The sequence below is a fragment of the Leptosomus discolor genome, chromosome 1, assembly GCF_034619465.1.
Source record: "Leptosomus discolor isolate bLepDis1 chromosome 1, bLepDis1.hap2, whole genome shotgun sequence".
Taxonomy (NCBI): domain Eukaryota; kingdom Metazoa; phylum Chordata; class Aves; order Leptosomiformes; family Leptosomidae; genus Leptosomus; species Leptosomus discolor.
Window position 1 is genome coordinate 27,737,452 of NC_141391.1, and position 23,927 is coordinate 27,761,378.

At 40.9% G+C, this 23,927-nt stretch overlaps 1 protein-coding gene across 1 annotated transcript in view; it reads right to left on the reverse strand.

The window, feature by feature from the left end:
- Nucleotides 1–23,927, reverse strand: part of TRPC4 (transient receptor potential cation channel subfamily C member 4) — a 103,632-nt gene that overhangs the window by 78,887 nt on the left and 818 nt on the right. The gene's annotated exons all lie outside the window — the stretch shown is intronic.

Below are 23,927 nucleotides of genomic sequence, written 5' to 3' on the forward strand. Positions count from 1 at the left end.
TCTCTGAAAAATTAACAGACACAGCTTCAAACAACATGGCATTACAATGATTGACTTGTACATGAGGTCCATTAACTCAAAAGCTGCTTGTTTTTCTCACAGCTTATCAAAATCTTTCATCTTAAGGTAGCTCAGCTATAAGGCTAATGCACACATTTTGGAATTCATACCATCAGAATTCACCCAAATATATTCAGCCTTAACTTACAGAAACATTTAAAGTTAAAGGGCAAACCCTAAGACTGTAACTTTAATTACATCATGAGTTTAACCCCTGAACCCTTACCTCCTATTTTAAGATTTCCAACTCATCTAAACCAAAGATATACAGAATGCCAAAGCAATAAGGTCAGATTATTCCCTCATCTGAAGCATAATGAAGTACTTATCTTTTGAAGTTCCGAGTGCTCTCATGGCACTCAGAATATTTCAGAATTTAACTGCTGACACAGAGCACTTGCTCTGAAGTCACCAGACTTGTGATGAATTTTACTTTCAAACTACTGACAAATAATTCTCTTTAAAGAAGCCAAAACAAATAACAAGCACACATTGATATTAGCCCCACAATCTAAAGCTTTGACAGAATACTCACAGCGAACATACGAATCTTCCTTAAATCCTCAGAGGATGGGAAGCCACTAGGTCTTACAGTCACTGACTGTGATTGTGACTTCCCAACGCTTAGCAGTGGTGTAACTATATTACTTTGGATTTAATATGCCAAGTGTGAGGTTGCTTAGACTTAGAAAGGTCAAATGATTTTTGCCTTCTTACGTTTTGTTGAAAATCTTCTACTTCAAAGCTATTTATAGGGCTAAGCAAAGCTGTTTGGTGATTATATATACTTGTATGTCTATTTGTATGGGGATAAGTAGGCAAAAGGAAAATAAAACAGAAAAGAAGAAAGCATAGCTCAAAGACTATATGCTTCAGTGTTCAAGGATATGAGATTTTTTTGTTGCATTCCTTTTCCCTGCGCTTACTGTAATTGGAAATTAGTCAGTCCGACTTAGATATCTAACAATTTTTTTAGATACCAAGTGGAAGAGCCCTCTGTAATATCTGTTTAAGTTCCCTGTATGATCTGTGTGAAGAGAAGTTCCTTTGCTATGACAGAAAGAGAAATCTAAGCTAAATTAATGCCAGTTAGGTCTGAGACATTTTCTGTCTCTATGACATCAAAGTAGAGACCAATTGCTTATGATGTCTTAGATATACAGGAAATAGAAAAAGATAACAGTTGGTTTGGAAAAGGAGGAACAGAAACTCCAGGTGCACCCATTTCTCCATTTAGATTTCTCATAATGGCTCTCATTACCTATCTTTTAAGTGCAAGAGCTCAGAAACTATGTAAAGCAACCTGTTTCCTTGGGCAAATGGGATAGCTTGCCTAGTTTCCGCCTTTGTTTATTTCTTTGCAATTATTTTGCCTTTTGCTTGTAAAGGAGAGCAAATCTTGCAATGGCTGCAAGTAGTCAGGTTAGGAAGAGTGTGGCCAGCAGGTCAAGGGAGGTTATTCGCCCCTTCTACTCTGCCCTGGCGGGGCCACATCTGGAGTGCTGTGTCCAGTCCTGGTCCCCCCAGTTCAAGAGGAACAGGGAACTCCTGGAGACAGTCCAGCGGAGGGCCATGAAGATGATGAGGGGACTGGAGCATCTTTCCTACAAGCAAAGGCTGAGACACCTGGGGCTCTTTAGACTGGAGAAAAGAAGACTGAGAGGAGACCTTATCAACGCTTATAAGTATCTAAAGGGTGGGAGTCAATAGGATGGGGCCAGGCTCTTTTCAGTGGTGTCCAGTGACAGGACAAGGGACAATGGGCACGAAGTGGAGCGCAGATGTTCCACCTGAACATGAGGAAAAATTTATTTCCTTTGATGGTGACAGAGCACTGGAACAGGCTGCCTAGAGGTTGTGGAGTCTCCTTCTCTGAAGATATTCAAAACCCGCCAGGACGTGATCCTGGGCAACCTGCTCCAGGTGAACCTGCTTTAGCAGGAGGGTTGGACTAGATGATCTCCAGAGGTCCCTTCCAATCCCTACCATTCTGTGATTCTGTGATTCAGTGAATAAATTTCTGAGTCACGCCAATCATGACAGCATGATTGGAGAAAAACACTAAAGCAAAGGAAAAAAAGGATATATGACAGATAACAAGATGAATACATATGTCAACTCACATTACATAAGGAAATTAATATTATAAAGGTGTGTCATCAAGCTCATCAGTTGCTTCAGCACTATTGCTCTATAACTGTCACCAGCCAAACACCTTGAAAATGCTGAAATCTACATTTCAGTACAGCCCACAGCACATCAGTTATTCCTATGCATATACAGTTTCCTGATTTACATTCTGGTTTGTTGAGATCTTCTCTTTTTTTGGTTTCATATTACTATATCGGCTGAAATACATCCTGATGATCATGATGGAAGTAGTTCCACCAGGAATGATTCAAAAAATCCTCCTACCCTAAGTCCTTTCACATGCACTAAGTCACTGATAAACTACCAGATAACTTGAGTAACTTGAAACTATAACTTCAAGATAGCTTGAATTCAGTTGTCACACCACTGACGGGGTCTATACACTATCCTGAAACCTCTGCTGAAACTATCCTCACAAGACTGCACAAACTGCAGGCCTCAAATGGTGGCCCCAGATTTGGACGCAAGTCCTTTTCACTGTCCCAGGGTATTCGCTGTGTGCTGCACAGCTGATATGTTGTTTGGCCATCGAATACGTAAGGCAGGCAAGTGGATGGAAGTCACCAGGCTGAGCTCAGTGATTATCATTTCAGAGCAGTATGTGTGACACTAGCCATGCAAAAACCATCTGGTACATTGTCGTTTTTTGTTTTCCACAGGCAGCCTCCCTGGCCTCCCTGGAAAGGATTCCACCTGTTTATTGTCTTGGATGCATTACATTTCCTAAAGGTAAGTAAAACACTCTTAAAGTGTCTTACTTGCTACTGAAGTATTTTCTTTACTTTATAATATTCTGCCTCCACATTTATCTTTTTGTAGGAAACATGTATCCACAAAACCCTTGCTCTAAGGCACTGTAACTTAACTGACAACAGCCTGAGGATTAAAAGTATGAATGTGCAATGATATTTTTAGAGATGTTGTAAATTCTTAAGAATGCACACTTTGAATACTAATGAACCATCTGAAATGCTGCCTGTTTAAGTCCAGCAGAAAAGATTTCATTACAAATTTTGTCCTTTAACATTTTCACATCCACAGTTAGCTCAATGCTGTCAAAGTGTTTAATGCTCATCTTCCAGATTCCTTTTCTCTGGAGTCTAACCACAAGCAAGAAGTGATGATAAAAATGGGGCAGTACATATCTGAAGTTAAGTGATGTTTATTTTTTTGGGTCTTAAATAACATACTGACTCTTGAGTGAAGTGCGCTTAAAAATTTAAAACGCTTGTTCTTATAGAAAATATATTAAGATCTCCAATTAAATGCTAGCCACATAAGGGCATAAAACCTCACTCTTGTGCTAAATTATAGGATGTGGTTCACAGCAAAGCGAAAAGAATGACTAGCCAAAATGAAATCCTAATGACAAGTTGAGACTTTGTGGTGGGAAGGTTTCTTTGGGCTGCAGCTTTAAGACTGAAGTATCTTTTGTCAGATTCCAAATTACGTTATGAATTGGAAAAGTGGAGGGTTCCTTGAGGGACAGAAAATACATAAATCTGACTTAAGGTCATAACAGTGGGAAAACTTACCTCAGGACATGGGTTTTGTTACCAGTTCTGCCAATAACTCTAGGTTACCTAGGCAGACCATCTCTTTCTGCTTCTTTTCCCAGTTGGGTTCACATTTTTGAGTAAATGTTTTATCAACCGAGGATGTAATTCCAGTTATGAACTAATGCTAGGAAGATTTAGCAAAAAATTATTAAAAAATCAGATATTTTTCTCTGGACATTTTTGAACAAAATATTCTGGATTTTTTTTCTAATTTTATTTTGAAGCTTTAGTTTATTCCAAAATTTGTGTATAATTTAACAATAAGAAGGACCAATACTCCAACATTTTGTTTCAGAGTAAATTATTGTGATTATACTATTTAACTTTGACAATTATAACTACTAATTTTATAAAATATCCCTAATATTTTCATAGGAAAATATTACTTCAAGTCAGCGAAGAAAGCTGTCTAACAGAGAGAAGCTTTGATAAACAACTCAAAACTGATATCTAATTTTAGATAGCTAAAGTTGAGTAAGGTAAACCCTCCCCTTAGCATACAGCCCAACAGAATTTATTCAGCAGACACATGTCATACGCTAAACTAGCTCAAAACTTGATGGCTGTGCTGTCTCATGCTAATACTCATCGCTCATGCCTCCTAACCTACACTGCTGGGATATAAGGTGGGTATTTTTCAAAAATACTGGATTCATCAATCTGGCCAGTTTTCCAGGGTTTGTAAGAAGAAGTTCTGAACAGTTAATGCTGAATGTGTTACCTTTAGGAGTTTGCTTTTTGTCTGTCTCCTATCGGTAGGGCAGGGAGCTGCTGCTTTTGCCTCCTTGTAAGCCCTTCTCAATGTATATACCATGTGTCACAAATATTTCCAAGGACCAGGCTTAAATGTCCTTATTTGCTGTTAATATGCATTACTGTTAGCAAAGGATAACTTCCCCCCAGTTAGAATAGTGTTTTATGTAATATCATGTCCATTAATTTTGCTGAAAATCTACTGTCAACTTTGCTGAAACATGACTAGGAACAGGGATTTTGTCACATGTAAGAAGGCTTCAGTGCTTGCCTTTTTGTGTATATGGGAATTTTCCAAAGTTAAATTTACAAGTTTGAGTTATTTTCATTCTTCTTTTTCCAAGTACAAGCCGAGTTTTCAAAACCATGGAGTTTTTAACTTTTTTTATCAGTTAAACATAACTTACCTTAAGATGTGAGCCTATGGTTCTCTAATGCATTTTCATGCTCATCCTATTACAGCTGAATCAATTTGTGTGTCACAATAGTCACAGCATGGACTGATGACTTCCAGTCCCTGTACCAGCCACATTGCACAAAAGGCATTAATGTTACATATTAAGAAAAAGAATTACAATAGCATTTAGTAATTCACTGAAACCAACATCACTTTTCTAAACAATGAGGATGACTTGCATAACCGCATGATACAAATAACAGTATATATTTAACACAGCTGCAGAACATTCGAGCCAAACAGTGTAAAAGAATTCAGCAATAGAAGCACTGGATGGCAGGAAGGAGCTTGTCAGGAGGGTCTTGTTTGCCCCCTTGAACCCAAAGTATGATAAATACCCCTAGATCAATCCCCACAGATATTTGATCAATCTGCCCTTAAAGCCCTTCAGTGGTAGGTCAAGATGTTGCACCATTTCCAGGCAATGTTACTGATACTTAATTTGTTTTACCTTGTGCAGTTTAAGCTTATAATGTCTGGTTTTACAAAAACTGTTATCTTAACCATTTTCAATTCCAATATATACTTGGTTGATTATTTCTGCTCTACTTAGAACCTTACAGTTTTTCTTACTGAACTGTTTTATTTTTTACAGAAATATTTTCTCCTGGTTTCCAAAACCATCCTGAAGTCTAATTGTGTCTTGTAACAGCCTTGTGATCCCCCCATCTTTGTGTTGTTTACAGATTTAACACAGCCTCCATTTCATCTTAAATGTCATTAATGAATATACTGATTGGGATAGACCTCTGCAGAACTGCTCACTTCATCCCTCTGTTCGATTCATTCATCCTGTTTTACCAAGTACTGTTGGCAAGTACTGTGAGTGAGGTTTTTCTTAGACTGTATTTTGAGTGACAGTTTATGAAAGCTAACAAAACCCAAGCTATATGATATGTACTGCTTTTCACCAACATACAGAGTTTGCTATCTGGTGATGAATGAAAATTATATTGTTATGACAAGATTTGTACTTGACAAATCCTGGTAGGCTGCTATTCATATCTATGTTTTCTTATAGGTGCTTACAAGCAGAATGTTTGATTATTTTCTTCAGAATCTTCCCTGGAGTGAAAAAGTATAGATTTCTTTTATTTGAAAAAAGGGAATAGAGAATGGAAATGAAAGGCTGTAAAATGAATTGATAACAGTTTCCAGATAGAATCAGAAGAAAAGATATTTGATTTGATAGATCTGGAATGTTCATTTGTTGAGTGTGAATGATGACAAAAGGCATCAGCGGTTTCTTTTTTTTTTTTCTCCTCCCTGTATCTCTGGGAGCTGATCTAAAATACAGCCTGTACATAGAAGTGGTCATTTTCTATTAATGTTTTCCTGTGAACATTATTAGTGGATGGATATGCCCTTTCTTCAGTCAATGTCAACAGCTTGAGCAAGGGTGGTAAATGACTTGAAAGCAGACACTCAAAAGAAGACTGTCAGGATATTCTGAATTTATTTCCAGCTCTGAAACTCATACCTTCTCACTCATGTCATATCTTTTTGAAACTAGGTAGAGGAGTTTTTCAAGTAAGAATTTGGGGCATTGCTTGAGTGCTCATAATGAAAAATGACAAGAAAATGGTGTTGTTTTCACTCAGGGACAGTGAAAGAAGAAAATGAAAATGGTACGGAAAAATATGAGAGCTAAGAAAGAAAAAAGATCTTATTATGGAAACAATTAAAGGAGAGCTCAAATTATTTCTGTCTCATCATACTAAAGCTCATACACCTCCCTTAAAGTTTGCATGATGAGTGAGGCCACTGTTAAAACTTCCTGAATGTTCAAAGCAGACCTAGTGGGGTCCTTCACAACTGAATGCTTTTAAACAGATGCATAGATACTTTTCTAAAACACAGAACATTTCATAAAGACAAAATCAATGAAACTTTTAGAGAAGTTTATGTCTGACATTCCATTTCCTGAGAACCCATGTCTCTGGTCTAATTAGAAAAATGTGGAAAAGCTCTTGCTTTTGTTTTTGCCTTCTCCCAAAATGGCTCCAACAGTTACTTGGGGAGGCAAGAGGAAATTTGGTTTCTTCTACAGCGAGGTCTTGAGAGGAACGATAGAAAAAAATGTTCTTAGAATCTGAGCTTTCTCAGATTTTCTCCTTTGTTTCTCCCTGACCTTCATGAATCTAGAAACAAGAAAAGGTGTCCCACTGGCTAAGGAATTAGAAAGATGGTTTCTGAAAAGGAGCTTTTGCAGAAAGAACAATAACAGATTGGTGGCCTCTCTAGGTATCAAGAAACTGTTTAGGAGAGACGAGCATCTCAGAGGAACGGGTGGGAATTAGCTAAACTTCTTTACAGCTGACTGCGATTATTTAGCATTGCAAAGTAATTTGAGATATCTTCACAGCTGGGAAGCAAATTTCACGTCTGAGAAAATTAAAAGCTTTATACTCTCAAAGAACAAAGTGGGAATCAGGCACATTGGCAAAACACTTAAAGAAAAATGCTTTATATATTTTCAAAATACTAAGAAAGGAATACAAAAGAGTATGGCAGGGACACAGAAACACCATAAACCTGCAGAGGATGCAGAGAAATCTTATAGTAAGCTGTTTCATAATTATGTTATTCCTGGTATGTTATTCAGCTGTTTGAAATTTCAGCAGCTCTAGTTAGAATCACAGAATCACAGAATCACTCAGGTTGGAAAAGACCTTTGAGATCATCAAGTCCAACCATCAACCCTATTCTACCAAGTACATCCCTAAACCACATCTCCAAGCACCACAGCTAAATGACCTTTACACACATTAAGGGATGGTGACTCAACCACCTCCCTGGGCAGCCTATTCCAATGTCTGACAACCATTTAAGGGAAAAATTTTTTCCTAATGTCTAGCCTAAGCCTATCCTGGTGCAGCTTGAGTCCGTTCCCTCTTCTTCTATCATTAATTACCTGTGAGAAGAGACCAGCACCTACCTCCCCACAGTGTCCTCTCAGGCAGTTGTAGAGAGCAATAAGGTCTCCTCTCAGCCTCATTTTCTCAAGACTAAATAGCCCCTGTTCCCTCAGCCACTCTTCATAAGCCTTATTCTCCAGGCCTTTCACCAGCCTTGGTACTTTTCTCTGCACTCTCTCCAGCACCTCAATGTCTTTCTTGTAGTGAGGGGCGCAAAACTGAACACAGTACTCAAGGTGTGGCCTCACCAATGCTGAGTAGAGGGGGACAATCACCTCCCTACTCCTGCCGACCACACTATTCCTAATACAAGCCAGGATGCCATTGGCTTTTTTTGTCACCTGGGCACACTGTTGACTCACATTCAGCTGCTTGTCAATCAGTACCCCTAGGTCCTTTTCCAGCCACTCTTCCCCAAGCCTGTAGCGTTGCATGGGGTTGTTGTGGCCCAAGTGCAGGACCAGCACTTGGCCTTGTAGAAGTTCATACAGTTGGCCTTGGTCTATTGATCCAGCCTGTCCAAGTCCCTCTGTAGAGCCTCCCTACCTTCAAGCAGATCAACTCTCCCATCCAATTTAGTGTCATGTGCAAACTTACTATGGCTGCATTCTATCCCTTCGTCAAGATCATTAATAAATAAGTTACACAGAAGCGACTCTAGTACTGACCCCTGAGGAACACCACTGCTGCCAGCTGGATTTAACTCCATTTAAATCCGGTTTCCAGCTGGATTTAACTCCATTGATCACCACTCTCTGGGTCCAGCCATCCAGCCAGTGTTTTACCCAGCAGAGCGTATGATCATCCAAGCCATGAGCAGCCAGTTTCTTTACTAGAATTCCTTAGGAAACAATGTTGAAGGCTTTACAGAGGTCAAGGTAAACAATATCGATGGCCCTTCCCCCATCCATCAGGCAGGTCATCTTGTCATACAAGGAGATCCGGTTCATTAAGCAGGACCTGCCTTTCATAAACCCATGCTGACTGGGCCTGATCACCTGGTTGTTCTGTAAATGACTTGTAATGGCACTCAAGATGATCTGCTCCATGACCTTCGCTGTCACTGAGGTCAGTCTGGCAGGTCTGTAGTTTCCCGGATCCTCCTTTTGGCCTTTCTTGTAGATGGGTGTCACATTTGCTATTCTCCAGTCCATTGGGACCTCCGCACTTAGCCAGGACCTCTGGTGAATGATGGAAAGAGGCTTGTGGAGCACATCCGCCACCCTTACAGTAGTCTTGGATGTAGCTCATCCGGCCCCATAGACTTGTGTTCATCTAAGTGGTGGAGTAGGTCACCGACAACTTCCTCCTTAATTGTGGAGGCCGCATTCTGTGTGTCCCCCCCCTCCCCCGGTCTTCCAGCTCAAGGGTCTGGGTGTCTAGGGACCAACTAGTTCTACTACTAAAGACTGTGGCAAAGAAGACATTGAGCACCTCAGCCAAACCATAGTTTTTGAAACACACTATAAGTTTCCACATTTCACAGATGCAAAACAGGACTAGTTTCTGAAGTGGACAGGGGAGACCAATGGTCACTCAACTACACTAGGATATGCTGGAGTCAAAAATGGAAGTTCATTTAGGAGGCAAAGTATTGACAATTGAATTTTATTACAGGTTAATGTTTTTCTCAGCTGTGTTCAATTCCTTAATGATAGACACTTTAAGATCCTCCCTGCATGCAAGAATCAAATGAACAATCCTACTCTTTATGAAGTTTTGGAAAGATGTAGTGGTATACAATAGAAGATTGCTAGAAATAAAGAATTTCCTTTAGAATTTCCACTGGAATAAGATCAAAGAAGAAATGGGAGAGGCATGTATTACTATAACTTGTCCTATTTGGTGAGAGACCAGGAACAGAATAGTTAGCTAGTTAGAGGTATTTAAGGGTAGACTGCTAGAAATAAGCCTTTGAAACTGGTGCCAAGGAGAATGGATTGTTTCAAATTCATTAATACTGTGAATTCTCATTGTTTCAGGTTAGTCTTATCTTAGTGTTGTATTCCTCTTGACCTTACTGACTGATTGCAGATCTTGATCTGTACACATCTTATACACATATAATCATAGAATCATAGAAGTGACCTCTAAGATAATCAAGTCTAACCGTCAACTCAACACCACGATGCCCACTAAACCATGTCCTGAATGCCATTTCTACATGTTTTTTGAACACCTCCAGGGATGGTGAATTTTTCCTAATGTCCAATCTAAACCTCCCCTGGCACTAATTGAGGCATTTCCTCTTGTCCTATCACTTGTTACTTGGGAGAAGAGATTGACCCCCACCTCACTACAACCTCCTTTCAGGTAGTTGTAGAGAGCGATAAGGTCTCCCCTCAGCCTCCTCTTCTCCAGACTAAACAGCCCTGGGTCCCTCAGCTGCTCCTCATAAGACCTGTTCTCCAGACCCTTCACCAGCTTTGTTGCCCTTCTCTGGACACGCTCCAGCACCTCAGTGTCTTTCTTGGAGCGAAAAGCCCAAAACTGCACACAGTATTCAAGGTGCGGCGTCACCAGTGCCGAGTACAGGGGCACGATCACCTCCCTACTCCTGCTGGCCACACTATTGCTGATACAGGCCAGGATGCTGTTGGCCTTCTTGGCCACTTGGGCACACTTCCTGCTCATGTTCAGCTGGCTGTCAACCAGCACCCCCAGGTCCTTTTCTGCTGGGCAGCTTTTGAGCCACTCATCCCCAAGTCTGTAGCGCTGTGTAGGGTTGTTGTGACCCAAGTGCAGGACACGTCACGTGGCCTTGTTAAACCTCATACCGTTGGCCTCAGCCCATCGATCAGCCTGTCCAGATCCCTCTGCAGAGCCTCAAGCAGATCAACACTCCCACCCAATTTAATGTCATCTGCAAACTTACTGAGGGAGCACTCAATCCCTCATCTAGATCATTGATAAAGATGTTAAACAAGACTGGCCCCAATACTGAGCTCTGGGGTACACCGCTTGTGACTGGACGCCAGCTGGATTTAACTCCGTTTACCACAACTCTCTGTGCTCAGCCATCCAGCCAGTTTTTAACCCAGCTTAGAGTGCACCTGCCTAAGCCATGAGCCACCAGTTTCTCCAGAAGAATGTTATGGGAGATGGTGTCAAAGGCTTTACTAAAGTCCAGGTAGATGGCATCCACAGAAGGAGAACAGGTTGGTCAAGCATGGCCTGCCTTTCATGTACCCCATGCTGGCTGGGCCCTGTCCCCTGGTTGTCTTGCACTTGTCGTGTGAGCAGAGAAGAGAAATTCCATCTTGTCAGCCAGCTTGTTTGTACCTACAGTTGACATCACAAAACTAGTTGGTAGCAAATAAAATTGTGGCAGACTTTTTTGCATTTTCTGCAAATATTGAGCTACATCTTGCCAGTACATAATATTAACCGTAAGGCTTTGAGGGGAGATATTTCGCTTTTCCTTTTTTTCTGCCAGAAAGCCTCACACATTGTGATAAGCCTGCAAACTTACATAATATTTTATTACCATCCCCCAGTACTGTTTTAGTAGTCGAATTGAAAGGGAAAATAATTTTGCCTCCTGCCAGTCTGGGGTGAAGATGTGGAAGATATGGATCCTGGCACTGGCATAAAGGACAATTATGTCAGCACAGTATGTGAGATGCATATCCTTTATCCAGAGAACAGTTGGTAAACTGACAGTCTAAATTGGTAGTCTCCTAAGAAAAGTAAGCCTCTGTAATCACGTTAATGGACTCTGTCAGTCACCCCATTGTGACTTTTGAATTTATTGGTCTGTTGCAGATGGATGTTAACAGAAAGGAATATCAGAGATACTAAATTCCTGCAAATTTCCTAAAAGAGATGGATGACTGAGATCTGAAGAAAATTCTGGAGTGTGAGCTCAACTATATTAGTAGATATCAGAGAACTCATATAAAAAAAGGATATTATGAAAGCATCAGCCTCTTTAAAAGCTTTGATGAACATTTATAACATTAAAAACAGAGGAAATTCAATCATGATGCATATAACTGTGTGGGGATCAGAGTTCATAAATTTCACTGCTCACAGAACAATTTGACAAGGGATGCCCTATGACAAGAGCAAAGTTGATGGTGGATTGTTGAGGGCTGTACATGACCAAGCTTCTCGACAGTGGCATGTTTCTGGTTTTTACATTTTCATGAGGTTTTCCCATGGCTAAATTTTGGAAAGCCATTCATTTTAAAGATTATTAGCATGATTGCATGTTTGACTCTCGAAGACTAATGTTCACCTTGAAACAGTCTTTCGAATCCTACTCTTTGCATACAACTTATTTCCGAGGTATCTCCACAGGCAAGTTCCAGGTAACTGCACTTTAGCACAGTGGCTCACAAACAAGGAAGAACTCTAGAATGGCTCTTCGAAAATATTTTTCAGTGGACCACTTTGCAGCATTGGATTGCCTGGAAGTTTGTGTCCATTAGGAACTGCTTTGCCTTTCTTTCAACAATAGGGCTCTGATGGTCCTATTCCTAAAATCTTTCCTAGGTTTCTGCATTGGACACTGTCAGAGAGGATATGTTGTAGATGAACCTACAGGATGCGATTTATCTTCAGATTTCAACACCTAATTATAGGTTCTATATGTGAATTAGGCTTTTAAGCTCCTGTTATACCCAGTAGAAATCTAGGGCTCATCTTAATGGTCCCCATGCAAGTGTCTAGTGCTATTTCACATACCTCCAGGTGTCCTGTGTGACCTTCAATCACCACTCCAAACAGGATTGGTACACATATCTTTCACAGGTACTGTCTCATGACTGCCAGGCCACACATCTCAGACATACTAGGATGCCTCACATTTCACTTATCCACTACATGTGAGCCTCTGAGCTGGGACCCGGTTGATGTAGTCAGTAGAGTTCAGAGAACTATTTTACTTAGCCTACAGTAGATGCTTGCATTTGGCTAGCAGAACATCTAGCTCTTCACTGACCTTATTGGAAGCTCAGATATCTGGCTTATATGTGAGCACTAAAGGAGTGATTCAGGTACCTAGACATAGGCATCTAGTACCATTTAAGATGATAACCTACAGAATCAGAGAGACCTACACAGGTATGACACAAGACCTACTGGAGGGTCTCAGCCCTTGGCAGCACAGGTGGAGGACAGCCAGGCTGCCCTGATGCAGGAGACATCTCTGCATAGACCTCTGGCTCTACTGTTACATTGCATTCATCTTCAGGCATCTGGATCAGGAGCTGACTCCCACTCCTTACACACATATATCTGTATATATATATTTATACACAGCACAGATCTTCTTAATCTGTTTTATCAAGGCCAAAAGTGTTAACTGTCCCCTGAGAGGCTGCTCTAGGCAGAGAAGGTACTGGTTTGTTTACATTGCTCCTTTAATGTTTATATATCTGTTAACTTCATAGAATCATAAGTTAAATTGCATAGCCAAATGTAAAGATAATTGTCTATGGGGATTTCTAGATCTTAGAAGACAAATCTACTTCAGTCAAAAAAGGTTCTAGGTTGTTGAACCTCTTAGTCTTCTTAATAGATTTATACTGCTGGCCTCAGAGCTGATTCTTAACCTGTTTTTTGTTCTTTAGTAACTGGCACAGGTTCTTCTACACAGCCACCCACTCTACCTCTGATGCATATAAACACAGACAGTTTGGGTTTATTGCCAAGACATAATGACACTTATGTGCAGGTTTTTTTTAACTTGAAAACAGTTGGCATCCCTCTAAAAAATCAAAGAACAATACTTTTGTAAATCCATATCTCCATCTCATATTCAATTAGCCATCTCCACTTTTATGGTACACCTCTCCTTAAAAGCTACATGTTATTTTCATGTGCCCAAATGATTATATGAAAGACTGAACATGTGGATAGGCTACCATCTCTATTTCATCATTAAAACGAAATATCCCCTAAACAGCCTCTCCCATTCATCTCTGTCTATCAACATGTTAAAACCTGTCAGAAAATTCTAATTAATCAGATGCCTCTGGGAAAAAGAAACCACCCAGCTACCCACTCAGGCAGCTAAGAGTGGGAAGAACCAACTTCATGTCCTCACATTCCACTTCAAGACTGTATACTTCAAGCCCGACAAAATAGCTTTGCATTGCCTCCTCCATACTCATTACTAGCTAGACTGTCATTAATCAGAACACTCAAAAAAGGCACTTAGTTCATGAACTTCTGTGGGAGACATTTTCAAAACAAAAATGGTGGTTTAATCTCAACAGACGAAGAGCGTTACAGAAGTGATTGTGACTGATACTTTCCAAAGTTACCAGAGAAAGAGTTTTAGATAAGAAAAACTACAAGGCATTATGCAGTGCTCATAAAATGTTTTTCTCTCTGCCCCTGCTTCACCAATGTAAGTTCCAGTTCAGTAACTAGGTGAAAATTCCAAATAACACCTTAAAACAACAGGTCCAACATTGTTGTCGTTAAAGTGCACTGCAGGGGTGCTAGGCCTACAACCTGTATACATTCCCTGCTGTTCTCCATGATGACCCACACTGTCACCAGGAGGAGGTACAACCCTGACATAGCAACTTCCCCATGCACACTGCTGGGTTGTTGGGTTGTGGGGAAATGCAGGACTGGGAAAATGGTATCATCCCACAAGGCCTGGAAGGAAAATAATGGACTGAAGCTGATTAACTGCTCTGCACATATTAAGAGAAGAGTGAGACTGAGACTGAAGCTGGGCTATGAGCGCAGCTTCAGAGAAGAGCACTGGCTTCATCTCAAGACCCTGGGACTTCTGAAAGGGCAATTTCAAGAAGTCCAAAGATACTAAGAGACATGAAAGGAACAGAATGGGTGATGAGGCCACATGTGGGGAATTTCCTAGGAGATAGCAGCTCTGTCAGACCTGATAGGAGCTCTGTCAGAAGAGCAGAAACTATGCTTCCAACATTTCAGGAATTGAAAATGACTCTTCAGGCTCTGTGTTGCTTTCATATTGTTTCTTGACTTTTCACCTTTAGACTTCTAATCTGTTTCTGGGAATGCTGCCAGACTGAAGGCACTTTGCAAAGCTGCCTAGCCTTGCTGTCTGTATCCCTTCCCAGATAGCTTAGTTGCATGCCTGAACATCAACGTAGCAGCCTGCCCCAGTGGCCCAGAAACAATACTGTACAACATCCTTGACACATCCTCACACAGGACTATTCCCTCCTGGCTGTTCTCTTACATTCTTTCATTCTCTCCAAAACTACATGGCATCACTGCTAAAAAGCCCAGATGTTGAGACACATTTTGGCATAAGATCAGTCATCGTTTATTCTGATGAGAATTGCATGAAGTAGATTTAAGTGAAAGACAACTTGTATTGTGAACATCTCCTCTTCTGTTCTACCTTCCCACACTCCAAACAATTATCAATCAGATAAATACATCAAGATTTATAAAAGATAACTTTAGCCTGTGACAGCAAAATAATGCCCCTTTTCTACCCACCTCCCAAAAAGTCCCAAGATAGCAACCTGGCTAACTAACTCCTCCTGTCCAAGAGTTCACTGTGGCTGCTAACATACTGAGTAGCGCATAAATGCCAGTATAAGCTCTGAGGTACTGGTCTGCCCGTCATCCAGATCAGGGGGCTGGACAGACATCCCTGTAGCTTTCTGCTAGCTCTTTGAACACCCAGATGTGGGATGATGGACTGGCGCTTCCCCAGTTGAAGATGCTGCCACCACACACTCTAGGGCCTGGGAACTTCAAAATGTCCTGGATCCTCTTGTTCACACATGGCTAAAATGTCCCTGGCAAGCATTGTGCGTGTGTCATACAGCAGCATTAGGATATGTTTGTCTGAGTTAGATTCCTGGATTCACATTTGGTTTGCAAGGTATCAGAGCTGCCACCTTCTTACATATGACTTCTCACCTCATCCATCTCTTCCAGATGCCATTTTCCTTATATTGGAACAGAATATATAAAAGCATATAATCACAGCTTGTAGGCTTACCACGACCAGAGAGACTACTAAAGAGGCCCTTAAATGCTGATGAAGAGGGTTGCTCACAGTCTGTCTGGAGAGAAAATGGTAACTATCCTTACGCTCTTCCCGAGTCTCAGAACCTGGTAATGAAATCAGAAACTTGAATCCACAGCTCTGAGTGCAACCCAAAGAGTAGCTAAACAGGTTTGTAGAAATCATGGGAACTGTGAGGAGAATTTGGATTGTGGAAGAGGATTTTGCAGAGTACATGTTGCTCTGAGGTAGGTGGACATTTCCAGGTCCACTGTAACCAGGTGTCATTGACAATCCCTGCTGTGATCATCTCTGTTTTAACTAACGTCTAGCCTTGAAAAGGCAGTAAAAACTCATGAAGGTGCCGAGATGCTAATTCAGGTATCAGTATCTTCTACCACTTCCTAACCACATGCCAGACTGTTATGCCCTGTTTCTGGTACCCATATGCAATACACTCTTCACCAAGGAATATAGTGCATCTTTCAGTCCTTCAGAAATGTCTGTCTGTACATTTTAAGTTTTGGAGGTTTGGGTTTTGTCTGTTCTAATAATTTTTTTTTCTCAATATTTAGACAACACATTGAACTTATCCTTTCTTGGGCATTTGAGACACTGACAGGAAAATCTATTAAAACTATTGAATAAAAAAAAACAGTCTATGCCATGGACTTGCATTTTTAGAGGCCAACACATTGTAGAAGCTGAGGCCTGGCTTCCTGGTTTGATTTTGACTTGCAAGGGCCATGACTGAGTTTGCGGTGGTAAGCAAGCAGCAGAAACAGAGGTCACAAGTATGAGATGGAGAAATCTAACGTGCATACCATTTCTTAGCACAACAAGTAGAAGCCAGGGATTTTGCACAAAGTAGTTTACAATGTGACTTTACTGGCTGTCACAGGAGAATGAAAAGGCTATGAAAGTTGCAGGAGGTGGATATAGTCTCTTTTCAGCTTCCTACTTCCAGCACTACGCCAGCAATTTCTTCATTTCTCTCTCACACATGTTGGGAGAGAACAGCACACAAAAGGAAAGAGGAGTCAAGCAGATCCCGAAGACCTTCTGACTCCCCTTCAGGAAATGAAATGCACTTTTCACAGCATTCTTGAAGAGGTAGAGTTAACTGAAGCAATTGTTACAAAGGTTTCCTAAGCCAGGGTGTGCTGGTTTGGCTGGGGTAGAGTTAATTTTCTTCATAGCAGCTAATATGGGGCTATGGTTTGAATTTGTGCTGGAAACAGTGTTGATAACCCAGGGATGTTTCAGTTACTGCTGAGCAGTGCTTGCACAGAGCCAAGGCCTTTTCTGCTTTTCTCACCACCTGCCAGCAAGTAGGCTGGGGGTGCACAAGGAGTTGGGAGGGGACAGCTGACCCCAACTGACCAAAGGGATATTCCATACCAGAGGACGTCATGCTCAGCATATAAACTAAGGGGGAAGTTGGCCAGGAGCCGCTTCTTGGGGACTGGCTCGGCATCGGTCGGTTGGTGGTGAGTAATTTCTTTTTCATTTGCCTCACTTGTCTTTCTTGGGTTCCTCTCTCTCATTCTCATTTTCATTACAACAACAACAACAACAACAACAACAACAACAACAACAATAATAATAATAATAATAATAATAATTTTTCAATTATTAAACTGCTCTTTTCTCAACCCAAGAGTTTTTTCACTTTTTACCCTTCCAGTTCTCTTCCCTCTCATCCTGCCTGGGGGGAGCGAGTGAGCAGCTCCATGGTGCTTAGTTCCTGGCTGGGGTTAAACCATGACACAGTGCATCAGAAAGCATGCACTGACTATTATGCACTGACTATTCTGCTAATGTTGACCAAACAAGAGATGAGAAAAATTTAGGTATCATGTGTCTTGCTGGGATATGCTGGAAATGCAGAGGTGATGTACAAGAAACTGATGCACTACAGGCAGAAAGATCTTCCTGTCAACAGAGAAACATTTTTGGACAGTGAACAGGAGACAGGGATAGAAGTCTCAGTGAGGAAACCAGCATCTCAGGGGAAGACAGTGTAAGGGTGACATTTGATCTGTGCATCCAAAGCACCCACAGGCTGAATAATCTGCTATATAGCAGATTTACCTCCCAAACTGCCTTGACAGCTACTAACTTTTCAGTTCCAAACTGACTGGAAGAAAGCCGCAGGGGCTGGAATCTGCCAGCTTCCACATTTTTACCATGACCCTCCTTCCATGCCCAGCAGTGTTTTCACATTAATTGAACTTCCATGTCACAGGAGGAGTGAACCAGGGACACATCACTGTGATGACTTCCCTCCCTGTCCTAAAGTTTTCCCTCCTGTAGCAATTCCCTTATATTTGCAAATGACAATCTGGCATTACCACAGCATTTTTTTCAGACATCTGCAGAAAGCTGTCCCTAGGGTGTCCACCTACAAAAATACCCACAGTACCACAAGATCAACATCTATTAGTGAACAGGGAGAGATAAAAACATTACCATGTGCTTTTGCTAGGCAGGCAATGCCTGTAAACATTGCAGTCAGGTTCCCATACCCTAAATCTAGACTGTCAGCTAATACAACACTACACAGATTCAAGTTTAATAACTGAGACTTCAGCTTCACTTATGCACTTTGTAGCACCCTTAGAAGACAGCTACACCTCTGCTTCAGTCTCCCCTGAATATATACACATATCTAACTTGTCAACCCCCAGCTAGAGATTGATGCCTGTGTTCCTCAAGCAGCAGAGCACACTGTGATTTAGATAAAGGTATTCTACTCATTTTTTAATGCTACTTAACCCCCATCCCATCTGTGGATGCTGCATGCAATTTAACAAGACAAAAACATTTTCTGCAGATACTAAATTTTAAAGAACAGCTTTTTTTCCCTTTTAATTTGGCATTCAACTATCCACCAGGGTAAGCAACAAGTGACTTGGCAGATAATTCAGGACATATGGCTTTGAAGAACTGGTAATTTAAAAGTAATTGGACAAGTTTCCTCAACTCATTCACCTTAATTTGTCTTATTCTCTTTCACATGTGCTCTAGCAGGTGGTACAGCTTAAAAAGTGCAGAAAATGTAATGCAAGTGACAAAATAACCTTTTGCTGAGTTGTATTAATGTATACCACAAAAAACCTCCCTCACAAACCGAGTAACAGAAGGAGTCAAATACAATACAAAACTGTTAAACACACATGCTTCATCTGTAGTCACCAGGTGGCAGCAGATGTATCCATATTTTGATAATCAGCTTAAACCCACTGTAACCCATATGGTCTTTGAAACGCAAAGCACATCACGTAAGGATATTAAGTAGAGCCCAATGGCTGAGTGGCCAATAGACTAGAGCACTTAGATATAACTTTAACATTATCTGACTGTTGTTTTTTGTTTGTTTGTTGTGGGCTTTTGAGAAGTATTAAAGAGTAAGATTCAGTGGCATCTCCTAATTTTGAAGATATTGATTGGAAAACTTCTCCAAAAATGCAAAAATGTATTATTTTAACTAAATGCATTGATTCTTGGTCAGAATCAACATCTTTTTACTTTTTTTCCCCCTTTTTTTTAAAAACATTTAAATGATTAAAGAATTAAATTTTGGAGAAAAATCAGTTCTTTCAAAAGGTACATTTCAGCTGTCCTGTAGCTGTCTTTTGACACAAGAGGACATTACTTTCTGGATGTCTGACATTGTCAATGAGCTCTTGAGTTATGTAGGAAATCCTATGCTTGAAAATTCTTTTGTTTTACAAATATAATTACATTATTGTATGAGGGTGAAGCTGAAATTAGCTATGCATCATACACAGGGTATTGTCTTGTGAATATAAAAAAGTAATGAGAGCTAATTTGTTTACTTGTAAATCATGCGTCATACTAGGTTTTTTTCTGCACTTGAATGTTCATAACTTTCATCACTAATGAAATATTTGGGAATCTAAACTGTTTCTTGAGCTTGGCAGTATTTAGCCCATACATTTTTCTTATTCCTTATTATCTGCCTCCTCTGTGAATAACTTTTCATCAGGGGCAAAGAAAAAAGAACAAAAGGGTGAAATCTTGACCTGACGGAATCAATGGTGAAATTCCCACTAACTTCAAGGGGACAGGACTTTACCACACATGATCAGCTTTACACAAAGAAGGAAAAACAAACATGCAAAGATACCATGTTATTAAAAGCACAGAGTCTGAAAATGAATCATCAACTGCACAACATGGCAAATGTTTACAAATAACAGGAACCAAAAAAAGTCAAGTTGTAGTTTGAAATAGTTTCAAAAAGAATTTGATTCTCCAGGGAAAAAAAAAAGTATCTTTCCATCTAAAATCTGAAAATATAAATTTTAGTATATAATTCTAAGCATTTAGCTTGCATATCTTTAGCCTACTTTCAACTAGAAGGTGATTTTGATTATATTAAATACGCACACTTGTATCTGCTTCATTGCAGCATTACTGCAAAAATGTAATCTGCATTTACATTCTCTTCAGCACAATCTGTTCTTAAAAATCAACTAATGTGATTATCTACACATACAACACCCAAAGAAGCTTAATGGTAGTTGGGGTCTCCCATGCAAACAACAGCACAAGCGTGTAAATAATATATTTGTTTAAAGACCATGTTTTGCAAGCACTGGCTTGCAAGCAGTATTTGTATTTGCAATGGGCAAGCCTAGCCTTGTACAGACACAAAAGAAGACGTCTCTGTTGAAATGAGTCATAATTATTCTTCACGCTTTACAGTAATAGTAAGACCCTCATCAAGTGCAACCAGAGAAACCAACGAAGAGAAGGAGAAGCTGCACTCTTCATACTAGCCAGCAGTGGAGTCTGGCACTGAAAGAACACGCTTAAGCTCCAGCCCAGGGAACTAACCTCTAGTTTGGAGCAAAGCAGTTTTGAAGCAAAGCTATTTTAACACTGCAGTATGTACCCAAAGAGTAAGCCTATCTTTTATCTGCTATAGCATGAAGCTCACCTAAAACAAGTTTTACTATTTGTATTCAAGCAAAACATTACAGTTTCACACATTCAATGAAAACACATTCAATAGAAACATTACATTATCTGTGGCACCTAGCGTAAGGTAAATTTGTAGACTCTATCTCCAGTGAGTCCAAAAAGTGGTTTACGCTGTCCTGAGACAAGTAATTGAGAAAGACAGCGTAAGTTGCTCTCCAGGAATCTTCATTCTTCTCCATTGGTAAGGGGAGCCCAGGCAGCCAGATCAGCAATGAGACACAGCTTTGGATGGCTACCATTAAGAGAAATTAACTCCACTCTGCAAACAGCAACTTCCACTATAGAGGCTGGAGAATGGAGACACAGGTGGCTCAACTGGCTTGACACAGGGCCATGCACTGATCCTTCCAGGTCCTGGTACATTGTGTTAAGAAAATCCCATACATTTTATTCTCATCTGTACTATCAGTTAAGAAATAATGAAATGATCAAACATAAAGTGAATCTAGTTTTCTTCCCTTTCTCTGTCATAAATCTGTTGTCATTATAAAGAGCTCCGCTTTTACTGTCTAGAAGAGAAGGCAGACACACAGATTTGTACAAAGACCTACTATATTTCTTTCTTTTTTTCCATAACAAAAAAAGCATAGAATTAATGTTATTTTATAGCAAAAATTATACTTTTTACCTATTATCTGCAACTCTATCCATAGCAAGCACTTTATACTGTAATTAAAGTATATTGTATGCATTATCCGTGAAAGAGCTGTAATCATTTCAACATACTATTCATTGAAATATATTCATACAGTAATTATAATAGGTGAAAATTGAAATAGATGAAAATATAATAAAATATTATAACTATTCTTAAGGTTTTTCTTCCTAGGAATATCACAATTTATGGGCTATGTTATCCTGTCTCCACTAGTTTCTTAAAATGAGAAGGATATGCAAGAGGTTAGCTACTTCCTAGAGATGTTTCAAGGCAGTGCAAGGTGAAGCAGAGTAGGTATCACATTTATCATGAATGAGACTGTATGTACTGATTTTTTTCCTTTGAGAGATGACATGGAGGAGAGGGAGTTTGTACACTTTTAGCTGTACTTGATAGGATGGACAACTACTGGAGCCAGGGCTGAAGTTCTGATGAATTGCATCATGTCTCCCAATGTTGCCTTGCTGAGTTGGGAGATAGTCACCTTCACATGGAGGTGCTGAAACCTTCATCGACTTTAAAGGGAGTTTAATAATTAATTCAAAAGGACAACATCTTACCACTACTACTCTCTTTGGAATGATTTGCGTCTTTGAACAATTAAGGTTTTCCCACTATCTGCAGGAATAACATTACCATGTTACAGGTCTCACAAGCAAAACCTAACTGTTTTTGAAACTTCTAGGTTTTCCTGAGCGAGTTTATAATGGACAGAAAGCTCTGACTTGAAGAAGTTTGGCTTTTCCTACTGTGCAGTCTTCCAAGAAGGGGTTTTGTGTGTCATCAGTTAAATGTGAGACCGGTTCTGGCTTTAGATAAAGGGCAGTTAATATTTCATTCATCTGTAAGTGGAAAACCTTGTTATTCAGGCTAGAGGTAAAAAGGGTGGCCAAATGAAAGGCCCTGCACCTGGGCTGGGGTGAACCCCGTATCAATACAGACAGGGGGAAGAAGGGAATGAGTACAGCCCTACCAAGAGGGATTTGAGAACGCTGGTGGATGAAAAATTGGATATGAGCCAGCAATGTGCACCTGCAGCTCAGAAAGCCAATCACATCCTGGGCTGCACAAAAAAAGCCACGGCCAGCAGGTCAAGGGAGGTGATTCTGCCCCTCTACTCTGCTCTTGTGAGACCCTACCAGGAGTACTGCATTCAGCTCTGGGGTCTCCAGCACAAGAAAGGCATGGAGCTGTTGAAACAGGTCCAGAGGAGGGCCACAAAGATGATCAGGGGGCTGGAGCACCTCTCCTACAAGGACAGGCTGAGAGAGTTGGGCTTGTTAGCCTGGAGAAGAGAAAGCTCCAGAAAGAACTTATGGCTGCCTCTCATTATATAGAGGGGGCTTATGAGAAAGACAGACAGGAGAAAAGCCTGAACAGGACAAGGAGCAACGTTTTTAAACTGGAAGAGACTAGGTTTAGATTGGACAGAATCATAGAATCACAGAACCATAGAATGGCGTGGGTTGGAAGGGACAATTGAAGATCATCTAGCCCAGCCCCCTGCCATGAGGAGGCACACCTTCCACTAGACCAGGTTGCACAAAGCCCCATCCAGCCTGGTCTTGAAAACTGCCAGGGAGGGGGCAGCCACAGCTTCCCTGGGAAACTTGTGCCAGTGTCTCACCACTCTCACAGTAAAGAACTTCTTCCTAATATCTCATCTAAATCTCCCCTCTTTCAGTTTGCAACCATTACCCCTCATCCTATCACTACACCTCCCCACCTTTCCTGTAGGCTCCCTTTAAGTACTGGAAGTCCACTGTAAGGTTTCTCCCGAGCCACGTCTTCTCTAGGCTGAACAACTCCAACTCTTTCAGCCTGTCCTCATACGGGAGGCGCTCCAGCCCCCTGATCATCTTCATGATCTTCTTCTGGACCCGCTCGAACAGGTCCATGTCTTTCTTGTGCTGAGGGTCCCAGAGCTGGATGCAGTACTCCAGGTGGGGTCTCACCAGAGTAGAGCAGAGGGGCAGAATCACCTCCCTCAAACTGCTGGCCACGCTTCTTTTGATGAAGCCTAGGATGTAATTGGCTTTCTGGGCTGCGAGTGCACATTGCTGGGTCATATTCAGCTTTTCATCCACCAGCACCCCCAAGTCCTTCTCCACAGGGCTGCTCTCAATCCACTCATCCCCCAGCCTGTATTTGTGTTTGGGATTGCCCTGACCCAGGTGCAGGACCTTGCACTTGGCCTTTTTTAACTTCATAAAGTTTCCACAAGCACACCTCTCCAGCCTGTCAAGGTCCCTCTGGATGGCATCCCTTCCCTCCAGCATGTCCACCACACCACACAGCTCAGTGTCGTCGGCAAACTTGCTGAGGGTGCGCTCAATCCCGCTGTCCATGTTGCTGACAAAGATGTTAAATAGCACTGGTCTCCACTCGGACA